At 40.5% G+C, this 13,171-nt stretch overlaps 1 pseudogene; it reads left to right on the top strand.

Annotated features, from left to right (window-relative positions):
• The first annotated feature begins 2,315 nt into the window (after positions 1-2,315).
• LOC131232289 (dehydration-responsive element-binding protein 1A-like) lies at positions 2,316-12,690 on the top strand (annotated as a pseudogene).
• Positions 12,691-13,171: the final 481 nt, after the last annotated feature.

Genomic DNA, 13,171 nt, shown 5'->3' with positions numbered 1-13,171 from the left:
ATCAAAATGGCCAGGATCAACTGAGACTGCCGAACTTGTCATCTCTCGATCAAGGTAGTCGAGTTCAACAAAGATGTATGAATTGGCCATTTCTGGATTAAGATGGCCGAATTCGACCAAATTTGTTTTTTTTTATTTTTTAAATACCAAGATGATTGAATTTGACCAAGATAGCCAAATTTGCTATTTTTGAACAAGACTGTCCAATTCGACCAAAATGCCTGAATTTGCTAATTTTCGACCGAGACGGTTGAGTTTGACTAATATAGTTGAATTTGATATTTTTCGATCGAGATGAGCAAATTCAATCGAGATGGTCGAAAATGATTTTTTTTTTTCCCGGTTGAGCAGTCACATTTATTACGCCAAATAATGAATCAACATTGTATTCACCTTTTACTTAAGGTAAATTTATGCAGGGGGTAATAGTGTACCCTATTTCTGATAGTTCTTGAAAATTTTATTTAAAAAATGACACGTGTTATAGTAAGGGAGAAATATATATATATATATATATATATATATATATATATATATGTTAAAGATCTTAAAAAATACTTAGAGTGTTTTAAAAAAAATTATAACCAATAAAATAATAAGACAATGAGCAGTTGGAGGTATTAAAAAACAAACAAAGTGATTTAGGTGTATTTAAGAGGCGACCAAAAAATGCCTAAAAGTAAACCAATCAATCAAGAGGCGTATATACATAAACCAAGTGGCTGAGAGGCATCGAAAAACAAAAATAACGAAGCTAAGGAAACGGAGTAAATGGTGGATAAGCGGAACAAAACTCAGCTAAAAAGAAGAGAAACCATCAAAAGGAAGAATGAGATATGCCTACCATGAAAGTGAATTCGCACCAGTGCGATTTACTTGCAAGGAACTGGGAGTCAAAGACTCGGATCCGGTGCTAATGGCCTTATGTTCAAGCTGGATGTACGTCATCAAATTCCTGAACACGTGGTATGCATATATGACATCTTCACCGTCCATCATTTGAGACCCACCTTTGTTCGACCGTATCCTGTGAGTATTAGAATTTGAAAATTTCTGACATCCAATTAGATTGCATTTGTACATTGAAATCCTTCCTCATATATACACTTTCTACCGATCACTTGTCATAAAAATAAAAATAAAAAACTCCAATTCAGTCGTCATAACCGTGCAAGCAAGCTGACTAACTTTCTGGTCCAAGAAGCGTAGGGCCAAACGAAACTACGGTCCAGATCATGCGCATGTACAGCACCCACACGTAAACAGAAATGACATGACGTAGATATAAGTGAGAACACCGGTTCCCTTATTAAAATAATAGAGAAATTGAAAACATCCGAAATGATGTGAAAAGCTTTTATGCTCTTGAGAGAGTGTGAGTTGATAAGCAGGAACCATAATATGGAAGCGTGATGTATATTGATTTTAACCAAAACGGTAAAAGTTGTAGGGCACAGCATAGTTCGATCCAAGACTGAAAAATTACACGAATTTCACCGCTAACTGGCCGACTCAATAAGTAAACGGTCAAAGCGAAAAACTGTCAACGGTCTCGATTTAAGAAATCATTTTCTACAAATCAATGGTTAAAACTAATAAAATTTGGGCGTTTTAGTTAGTGCCGACGAATTTAAGAAATGCAATTTTACGATGCCTGAGTATCAACCATCATACTCTTCCAGAGTATCAAATAAGTAGCTTTTCAAGAGATAACCGAGTCAACATTTCAAATTCCACTACGTCAAAATCCAATATTAAAAACCTGGCCAGCTGGCTCTTCGTACAGACACTGGGGAACAGCTTCAAAAGAAGTGGGTAGTAACGGCCGTGGACGCGTGTTCGCGTACTAGCCGCGAATAAAAAACGAGGGCATATATGATACTCAGGCAGCATGTGACGCTTGATACACAGGCACTTAGAACATCTACGAGAGGCATGATAAAATCTAGAAGAAAACATATTAGATTATCCATCTCATTGTTCTCAAGTCACAATCCCAAGACTATATTGGTTGAACATTCCTACCCTCTGATTCATGGACACTTGTTTTTCGAAATAGAAACGTTGAATATTTTCTATTTAACCGTCCAATAAATGCCCAACAATCTGACAGTAAAATAATCAAGTAATCTTTATTTTTAGTTTATGACAGATCTAAACTGGTTACTATAAATCGGGCCGTTTAATTAAACTACATGTATACCACATCTGCAATTTATACGTCCATGCGTATCATCCTTAAAAGTCTCCAGAGTATCAAAGTTTTTACATTAAAAAATAGAAAAAAAAAAAAAAAAAAAACTAACCGCAACTGGTAAAAGCAGCGTCTCATTCGGATAGCTTGTACGGGCAAACGAACTCAGCTTCTTTCTTCACTCAACACTGCTACTGATACTAGAGCAATCACTCGCCACCGCCAATGGCAGCAGATTCTCTCAGCTGTGAGTCGGATTTTTCTCCATATTACGCATCGGATAATTCGTCCACGTCATCGATCACCACCGCCGGCCCCACCGTGTCAGACGAGGAAGTATATGCCACCGTGGCAACTAGTGGCCCGAAGCGGCGGGCTGGGCGAAAGAAATTCCGTGAGAGGCGGCACCCCGTCTACAAAGGCGTCAGGCAGAGGAACAGGAGTAAGTGGGTATGCGAGGTGCGCGAGCCCAACAAGAAGTCTCGGATATGGCTCGGGACGTATCCGACGGCTGAGATGGCCGCTCGGCCCATGATGTTGCCGCGATGGTACTCAAGGGAAGAAGGGCGTGTCTCAATTTCGCTGATTCGGCTTGGCGTTTGCCTATGCCGGTGTCCAAAAATGCTAAGGACATACAAAAGGCTGCCGCCGAGGCTGCGGAAACCTTCCGGCCATCGGAATCTGACGATGCTTCCATCGATGACAGTGATATAAGGCCGGATAATCTGACGCTATCGCAGGAGAATGTGTTATACATGGATGAGGAGGCGGTCTTCGGCATGCCAGGATGGCTTGCTAGCATGGCAGAAGGATTGCTGCTTTTGTTGGATACGGTGGAGGATTTTGCAAATCCAAAACCGTGTGAAAGGTGCGTGTGCTAGCTGTGCATGCTAGCTGTAAGATTTTTTTAGCTGTGAGATTTTTCTAAGTTTAGAATATTAGTTGGAGAAGATACACAATAGATTTTTTCTTTGGATTTGTTCTTTCTTTAGATGCCCCTACGATGAATCTAGACAGGGATAAATTAGTAATTTCATAGTATAAGAAAGGCTAAAAAGGCAGCAATGTAATTCGTTTCTATTTATAAGAAAATACAGCAGCAGTTCATATCTTTCTCTTTTCAGTCTTTTATTCTATGGTGGCTGCAGCCACACATTGGCAAGTAGTTGGGATACAAACCCAACAAAGTGGTATCAGAGCAGCATTCGATCATTGGGCCTCATCAGCAAAAGGCAGGTCCTGTTGCACTCCCTGGTTTTTCAAAAAAAAAAAATCTGTTTTCAAAATCAGATTGCAGCAGAGCAGAAAAATCTGTTTTTTTTTTATTAAAATCAGATTTCGAAAAATCTGTTTTTCCAAAAATCAGATTGCAGTAAACAATCTGTTTCAAAAAAAATCAGATTTCAGCAAAAAAAAAAAAAAAAAAACAAAATCTCTTCTTCTAGTCCATCCTTTAAAAAAAAAAAAATGTAACACCCCGTACTTTCTAGTACTCGAGTGTTACCATGTAATTTAATTTAATATAAAAACAAAGAATAATACAACCTAAATATATATATACACTATGAAGTGTATATACTTTATAAAGATTTAAAATTTCATGCTAAAATGATACATATGTATTTAATGTATATAAGACATTATGAAAATAATATTATATTAAATAAACACAATGAAAAATAATTTCACAACATAAAATCAAATTTTAAATAATAATATAGCAGTGAATATTTTTATATCCGTATGTATACAAAAATCATTAGATATTTTAATGATATTTTATATTTAACAATATTATTAAATACAAATATAGTTTTAATTTAATATAATATTGTATATTAAGAATTATGTATATTAATGAATGTGTGAACAGCAGCATGTAATTAGTGGTGTGTTAATATTAAAATTATTTTTATATATGTATGAGATTTTAAATATTGTAATTATAGGTAAGATACAAAAATAATAAAAAATTATATTAATATTAGTATCAGTTAGTAATATATGACAAAAGCCTTACAAATGGCCCATGAAGACCTTTTAACCGTTGACGTCCAACTTCGGGATGATCTGACCGTCAGATTAATGAAAACACCAATTTAGAGGAAAAATCTTCATGTATGGCCCACCTAGGCATTGTACCCACCTGAGTTTAGGTTAAAAACCCATACTTGGGCACATCAAGTGAAATGGACAGAGTGGATTTATCACAAACATCACTGTGGACCCCACTCATATGATGTGTGTGCATAGGGCATGTGCACACGCGGTGCACGGGACCATGGAGCTCGGTCAGGCGGGTCTGACCCGCGTCTTTCCAAAATAGAGAGATTTCCCTCTCTCTTTCTGTTTGAAAACAGCGAACGTACGTTCGTCCGTGTCTTCGATGGTGGCCCACAAACCAGGGTCCAAGTTCGTTATCTGAACCGTCCATCAGCTTCAGAGGGTGGATCTGACCAAAACCCAACTGTCATGGAAGATTTTCCTCCACGTATGGACGCACTATCTTCACTGCAAATTGGCCTTACAAAACCTTATTTCCAAAAATGGCAACTGCCCTCATTACCACGAGGGCGATCCGTGTGCTCGTGCATCTTTCCATCTCAACTGTCCCTTGGAGGGCTATCTTAGCCATCCATTTTCTTATGGTTTTCCAAGCAAAACCATGTTCGGTTTTGGTTTTGCCTACCGTATTTGGAGGCGGTTTCGGCCAGAGAAGATCCGGGCCACTTGTTGTTGATCCGATGGTCTAGAAAGGTTTAGGGCGAGCATAAGAGGCGTATGGATCGGGGAACAGTAGCTCGCCCTCGATTTTCGCAGCCACAACCATGAAACCAGCCGTTTCCTCCCAAATCCGAACCCACCAGACAAATCCCTCTCAAGCTTAGTAAGAGCTCGTCCAGAAGCCTCTCAGGGTCCATATGGACCGTTTGTAAACATTGGATTGGAGAAAGGAGTGGTGCTGTCCAAGACGCCATTAATGGCCGTCTTCCCCTTCTCCGTTCGAGCCGCGCCTCACCGAGTCACTCCGACGTATGAGGAATTCTGGACGGGTCGGAGTTGCGCCTGGCCTGAGAAACAGAAAAGAAGTAGAAGAAAGGAAATGAAAGAAGAAGGAAAAGAGACAGAGAAAGAGGGAGTAACGAGAGAGAGAATGTGGGGTGCTGCTACACCAGCTCGGCCTAGCCTACTTGAGCTCAACTCAGGCTCGGGTCTGTTCCAGGCGTTGCTGGATATTCCAGCATTGAAGAAAAAAAAAACGAGAAGAGGAGAAGAAGGAAATAGAAGGTGAGAGAAAGAGAGAGAGTGGTGCGTTGCTGCACCTGCTTGAACCGAGCCGGATCAGCTGGTCGGGTTCTGAGTTACCGGGCCTGTTTCGGTCCGAGTTGGACTGGGTCGAGTCCAGTGATGTTGCTGGACTTCAAAGAAAGAAGAAGAATGAAGAGAAGGCAACGAGAGAGAGGAGAGAATGAGGGTGTGGGCGTGCATTAGTGCAACGCTGCCAGGTTCACCGTCGAGTCAGCAACCGGCTGGGTCGACTCAGTCGGATTGAGGCTGGCCGTGGGTCGAGCTCAGTCCTTGTTGGACGTTGCAAGTAAGGGAGAAGGGAAGAGAAAGAAAAGAGAAAGAGAAGGAAGAAGGGAAAGAAAAGAGAAAGGAAGGAAGAAGGAGGAGGAGAAGAAAAGCTAGTGAAGGGAGAGTCCGAGTCAACTCGGCTCGAACTGAGTCGACTGGGTGAGCCCACATTTTCTGTTCTAATTTAAATAATCATTTCTGTTATTAATGTCATTTTTAGGATTATTAAAGATAGGTATGATTAACAATTAGTAAGTTACCCATACGGATATTAGTTAGCACATATAAAAATTATCATTAATATCTTGTCGTTCTTAAAATATTGTTATTAATGTTAGAACACACTAATCATTTTCATTAAAATAATTATTAGTGTCATGTTAGCTAATATTATGGATATTGTTAATATTAATAATTGTTTTGGGAATTACTAATATTATTATTCGTAGTGGGACATTGTTAGGTAATTCAATATAATAGTAACCATTATTGATATTCCTAAATTTATAACCAATTCATTTAATTAATCATGTTCATTTATTACTCTCTTTGATAATACCACTAATGGACACCCAAAATAGAGTTTAATTCCATAATCTAAACCCAGAACTAAACCCTAAGACAAAACCCTAAACTCCACATTAAAACCCTAAGATAGATAACTCAATATCCCTAGGTTTAAACCCTAAACCTAAATAGTGTGTAAACTTGGACCTAACTGTATAACTTTATGATTCATGATAGGGTGTGATTCTAAGGAAACACACACTCTCTAGTAACACTGGTGGCGATTCAAAGTTTAAGGTAATGATTCTTCCTCTTGAGCTTTCCATCTTCTCATTAGCTTAAGTTATAGTTTTTATTAAAAATTATAATTGATATCTCTCTCTTATAATCACATGTATTAGCTGGTGGAAGTTGAATTGCTATATTGCCTGCTTAATGTTCATCCTGTATATTTGTTCATGCTTGTGGATTATTTGTGTATTGCTTATGGACTTTAAACTGGTACATTAGTGGGAAACCCCCACCTATAAATGTACACCCATACTTGGGATGTAACCCGACTGGTTGTGATTAAAATGGACCTTCGACTTAGTGGTTATTGAGTAGTGGTCTAAATGAATCATTGATGTGGGCCTACCATCCAGGGTTGTTGTGTCCAAATGGTTTTCAAGGATGGTCTTTTATCGCATGGTTTTGACACTCACCCTATGAGGCTCATTTTGATAATTGCCCTATGTGGCTTGTTTGATATCGCCCTATGTGGCTTGTTTGATATCGCCTTATGTGGCTTTGTTCTGATATTTTTCCTATATGGGTTCGATGTTTTATACTGTGTAACCATGCGATGGTAAGCCCCATATACTATAATATGATTGGCCACTAGTCGATGGGTTTCCATTAAACATCTTAAGATGGTAGCCTCATGAGCCGGGGATGGTGGTAATGGGACACTATGCCCGAGCTGTCGGCCTACGCTGGGCCCTGCGCTCCCCGTAGTGACCGTGAGCTTATTCTAAAATGGCTGATTGCAATTGGACTAATAATGGGCTGGCAAATCATGCATGCATAGCATACTACGACGGCTTGGATCATTATGCCCATACGATTACGCTGCGAGTTGCGCTAATGACCAGCCGATCGATTTATGATGATGACTTGGATCACTCATGCCCATACGATTACGCTGCGCGTTGCGCTGATGACCACTCACATCTTTGGGTGACGACCCCATTGCCTGTCTAGATGTTTTTCCTGGGGCTCCGATCATCCGGATGATTTACCCGGGTCGATGATTGCATTCATGCATCCATGCACCTAATAAGACTGCATTTACTCTGTTTTGGTTGTCTGGATGTTTTATACTATCTCTTACCTAATGCGACGGTGTGTAATCTTGAGGGGAATTCACACTGAGTTGGCCACTCATCCATCAAATATAAAACCGTACAGGTAGTACAGGTGGCTTAAGTGATATGCATGTTCAGACTTGATAAGAAGCAGGGTACGATCACCAGGAATGCTTGACTGTATGCTTGGAGGAGCTGTGTGATCTTGCGGCTTATACTTATATGCTTTTTATTATTTCTCATGTATTAGATCATGTAATTCTTGTACTTGTTAAATTCAGAGACATTGGTTTGTATAAGTCATTATGGGCAGCTTCTTGTAAATTTGAATGATAATGAAATTTTCCTTTATGTCGATTTGTCCACATTACGCTCATTTGCTTACTCTGATGATAGTTTTAAAAAAAAATGTACACTCGAATTCGACCATCCTTTAAAGCTAGCACTCAGGTTTTTGGGACACGGGTCATATACTCGGGTCCTAAAAACCGGGGTGTTACAAAAAAGAAATAGAAAAAGATGGCTAGCACAATCCAGCCGCAAGTTCCTAATTTGTCAAAGGACAACTATGAAAAATGGTGTATCCAAATGAAGGCATTGTTCGGGTCGCAAGAACTATGGGAGATCGTCACCGATGGGTATGAAGAACCCACTATGGAAGAAGAAACCGCCTTCACCAACGAAGAAAAGACTGCGCTCAAAAATCAAAGGAAGAGAGACAATAAGGCTTTGTTTCTCCTCTATCAAGGGTTGGATGAATCCACCTTCGAAAAGATTGCCGAAGCAACATCAAGCAAGCAAGCATGGGATACCCTTGGCACCATCTTCAAGGGTGTAGATCGAGTGAAGCGGGTTCGCCTTCAAACATTAAGAGCCGAGTTCGAAGCGACTCACATGAAGGAAGGTGAGAATGTTACTGATTATTTTTCGCGTTTGCTTGTAACTGTCAATAATTTGAAAAGAAATGGTGAAAAGATTGAAGATGTCCGAGTTATTGAAAAGATACTTCGATCCCTCACAACCAAGTTTGAGCATGTGGTTGTGGCGATTGAAGAATCAAAAGATATTGAGAAACTCTCCATTGAGGAGTTGATGGGATCGTTACAAGTTCATGAGCAACGAATGCAGAAGAATACCAGTTCCATGCCAATGGAACAAGCTTTGGAGTCAAGATTGACTTTAAATGATAACAATGGTGGACGTGGAAGTTCACAATGTGGTGGACGTTTTACTAACAATCGCGCAAGATGCAGAGGGTGTGGATACCAACAAAGTCATGGCCAAAACCAACAGAAGAATACCAATTTCTGTGGAAGAGGAAATGATTGAGGTAGATCTATGCGTGGACGGAAAAGTACAAAGAATATCCAATGCTATAATTGCAACAAGCTTGGCCACTATGCATCTGATTGCTGGAGCAAGCCGGTAACTCAAGACGAGTTATCCAACTATGCTGAAGCATCAGGCTATGAACAAGAAAGCTCCACACTTCTCCTTGCACAAGAGAAAAGTAGTGATCAGCAAGATGTATGGTATCTCGACACGGGTGCAAGTAATCACATGTGCGGCGACAAGAAACTTTTTGTGGAACTCACAGAAGGAGTTTATGGCGATGTAACGTTTGGAGACTCATTAAAAATGCCAGTGAAAGGTAAAGGCAAAATCAAAATCTTTCAGAAGAATGGTGTTCCAAACTATATCTCTAATGTGTACTACGTGCCCAACATGAAAAGTAACTTACTGAGTCTCGGACAACTCCTCGAAAAAGGGTATGTCATACACATGGAGAACTCTTCTCTTTCCATAAGAGATATCCATGGACGTTTGATTGTAAAAGTCCAGATGGCGAAGAATCGTATGTTTCCTCTCCATATAAACACAATGCTTGAGAAGTGTTTTTATGGGAAAGCAAAGAATGATTCCTGGACGTGGCATCTTCGCTTTGGCCATCTAAACTTCAGTGGCTTGAAACTTCTGTCCTCATCAAGCATGGTGCATGGCTTGCCTGCCATTGAAGCTCCAGAACATGTGTGTGAGACGTGCACACTTGGGAAACAACAAAGAAACTCCTTTCCGAGTGGAGTATCCCGAAGAGCAAGAGAACTGTTGCAGTTGGTTCACACTGACATCTGTGGACCATTAGAGCCAATCTCTCTTGGAGGTAATAAATACTTTATTACCTTCATTGACGATTTCAGTAGAAAATTGTGGGTGTATGTAATTAAAGAGAAGTCTGCTGCTTTTACTATTTTTAAAAATTTTAAGGCCCTTGTTGAAAAAGAAAGTGGTCTTAAAATCAAAACTCTCCGATCTGACAGAGGTGGGGAGTACACCTCAAATGTTTTTCGAGAATATTGCAGGGAACATGGCATTAAGCAACAACACACTGCAGCATACACGCCACAACAAAATGAAATTGCAGAACGGAAGAACCGCACCATCCTCGACATGACGAGGACCATGCTAAAGGAGAAAAGTCTGCCAAAGAATTTCTGGACAGAGGCAGTTGCATGTACTGCCTATCTGCTTAATAGGTGTCCGACCAAAAGTGTTAGATTCAAGACACCGCAAGAAGCATGAAGTGGATACAAGCCGAGCATAGCGCACCTTAAGATCTTTGGGTGTGTCGCCTACGCTTAAGTTCTAGAAGCGAGAAGGAAAAAGCTTGATAATCGTGGCGAGAAATGCATCTTCATCGGTTACAGCGAAGAGTCAAAGGCATACAAGCTCTACAACCCACTAACCAATAAGCTGGTGGTGAGTAGAGATGTGGTATTTTGTGAGGAAGAAGCATGGAAATGGAACGAGGGAAACTCGGCCAAAAGAAAATCAGGTCGAGGTCGAAGAATACGAAGAAGAGAGACCTGAGATTTAAGAGTAGACATCACCCCCTTCGAATCGCCGAAGTCCAGGAGTACGCTCCATCTCTCCTGGAAGTACTTCATCAAATCAGAATTCATCCAGCACATCTTCATCCGATTCTTCTTCACCCTTGGTTCCTATTAAAATGAGAAGCCTCAAAGACGTCTATGCAGAAACTGAGGAAGTAAATTTACTCTGCCTGTATGCGGACCATGAGCCTCTCACATTCGAGGAGGCTGTGAATGAAGAATGTTGGAGAAAAGCTATGGAAGAAGAGATTCATGCCATCGAGAAGAATCGAACATGGGTGTTGACCTCACTCCCCAAAAGCCAAAAGACCATTGGTCTCAAATGGGTGTACAAAATCAAGCGGAATGCCGATGGTAAGATCGAACGATATAAAGCAAGGCTCGTAGCAAAAGGTTACAAACAGAAATATGGCGTAGACTATGAAGAAGTTTTCGCCCCAGTTGCTCGCCTTGACACTGTTAGAATGATAATCTCCCTTGCAGCTCATCATAGTTGGATGATTTACCAACTGGATGTGAAATCTGCATTCTTAAATGGGGTACTTGAAGAAGAAGTATACGTTAACCAGCCTGAAGGCTTTGTCATGCAAGGGGAGGAACACAAGGTGTATCGGCTGAAGAAAGCCCTGTATGGGTTGAAGCAAGCTCCTCGTGCTTGGAATGCACGGATCGACAGTTATCTTCAAGAAAATGGTTTCGTCAAATGTCCAAATGAGCATGCCGTCTACACAAAGAAGAATGCCCGTGGTGATATGCTTATCGCTTGTTTATATGTTGATGATTTGCTGTTCACTGGGAGCAGTCATGCGATGTTTGAGGAATTCAAGCAGGCTATGTTCAAAGAGTTCGAGATGACTGATGGTAGATTGATGTCTTTCTTCTTGGGCATTGAGGTGAAGCAACAAGTCGGCGGCATTCACATATCCCAGAAGAAGTACACAAAGGAATTTCTTGAGAAGTTTCAGATGGTCGACTGTAAAGCCGTAAATACACCTGTTACAACAGGCCTGAAGCTCACGAAAGATGAAGAAGGAAGAAATGTTGACTCAACCCTATTCAAGAGTCTAATCGGAAGCTTAAGGTACCTCACAATCATTAGGCCAGATATAGTCTACAGTGTCGGGCTTCTAAGCCAGTATATGGAAGCCCTAAAAGAGTCACACTGGCTAGTTGCAAAACGAGTACTGAGGTATATCAAAGGGACTATTGAGTTTGGTCTCTTTTATCCGTACAATGATGATGCGATGTTGTATGGATACTCTGATAGTGATTGGGGTGGTGATCAAGATGAAAGAAAAAGCACCACAGGCTATGTTTTCTATCTTGGGTCGACAACATTCACATGAAATTCGAAGAAGCAGAGTGTGGTCGCCCTGTCCACATGTGAAGCAGAGTACATGGCAGCATCGTCCACCGTCTGTGAAGGAATTTGGTTGAGAAATCTGCTAAAGGAGCTGAAACATCCGCAAGAAGAATCCACAGTCATATATGTGGATAACAAGTCGGCAATCGAGCTAGCCAAAAATCCGGTGCAGCATGGAAGAAGCAAACACATCGATACCCGATACCATTTTCTGAGAGATCATGTGAAGCAGAAAACGATGAAATTAGAGTATTGTCATACTACGGAACAGGTGGCGGATATTTTCACAAAGGCATTGCCGACAGATGCATTTAAACGACTAAGAACGATGCTCGGAATGAAGCCGGTTTTGGTTTGAAGGGGAGTGTTGGATACGGTGGAGGATTTTGCAAATCCAAAACCGTGTGAAGGGTGCGTGTGCTAGCTGTGCATGCTAGCTGTAAGATTTTTTTAGCTGTGAGATTTTTCTAAGTTTAGAATATTAGTTGGAGAAGATAAACAGTAGATTTTTCCTTTGAATTTTTTCTTTCTTTAGATGCCCCTAGGATGAATTTAGACAGGGATAAATTAGTAATTTCATAGTATAAGAAAGCCTAAAAAGGCAGCAATGTAATTCGTTTCTATTTATAAGAAAATACAGCAGCAGTTCATATTTTTCTCTTTTCAGTCTTTTATTCTATGGTGGCTGCAGCCACACATCGGCAAGTAGTTGGGATACAAACCCAACAGCTTTCTCCCCCTCCATGCCTTGGAGGTGGGTCGTACTGGGATGACATGGAAACTGAAGTTGACGTGTCGTTGTGGAGCTCCTGAATACGAGTATCTGGCTTGATGTGGCAGTGTAGCGGGTGGGGCCCGCCCCATTATCTTTTTGACACTGGGCCGTACCCACGTAGGTGAGAAGCATGAAGTGTATTACTTTAGGATGAGGGTTTTATGTACCATACCATTTACTATGTTCATTTATTTCACGAAAGGATACTTTACATATCAAACTAGAATAGTGCCTTAAAATCTTCTTGACTAGCAGTCAGTTGCTACTTCACATGATTTCCAAATCCAATGTACAGTTAATCAAAACATACTTTTTACTTTTTGGAGCTCTATATCTTTTACCCAGCATTTTGTCAACAGCCTGCTTTTTAAAAGCTAAAACCAAGAACATATGCCTAATAAATGAGGGCCATCCTGAGCCACCGTCCATTCGTTATGCCAACTAATTGTAGGTCATGTGCAAAAACATGAAGCAGATACAAAACTTAAGATCAAGTGGACCAAGTCACGTGAGGGAATT

This window comes from Magnolia sinica, chromosome 18, assembly GCF_029962835.1.
Source record: "Magnolia sinica isolate HGM2019 chromosome 18, MsV1, whole genome shotgun sequence".
Taxonomy (NCBI): Eukaryota; Viridiplantae; Streptophyta; class Magnoliopsida; order Magnoliales; family Magnoliaceae; genus Magnolia; species Magnolia sinica.
Note: the sequence above shows the minus strand (reverse complement) of the source record. Positions and strands in the feature narration are given on the sequence as shown.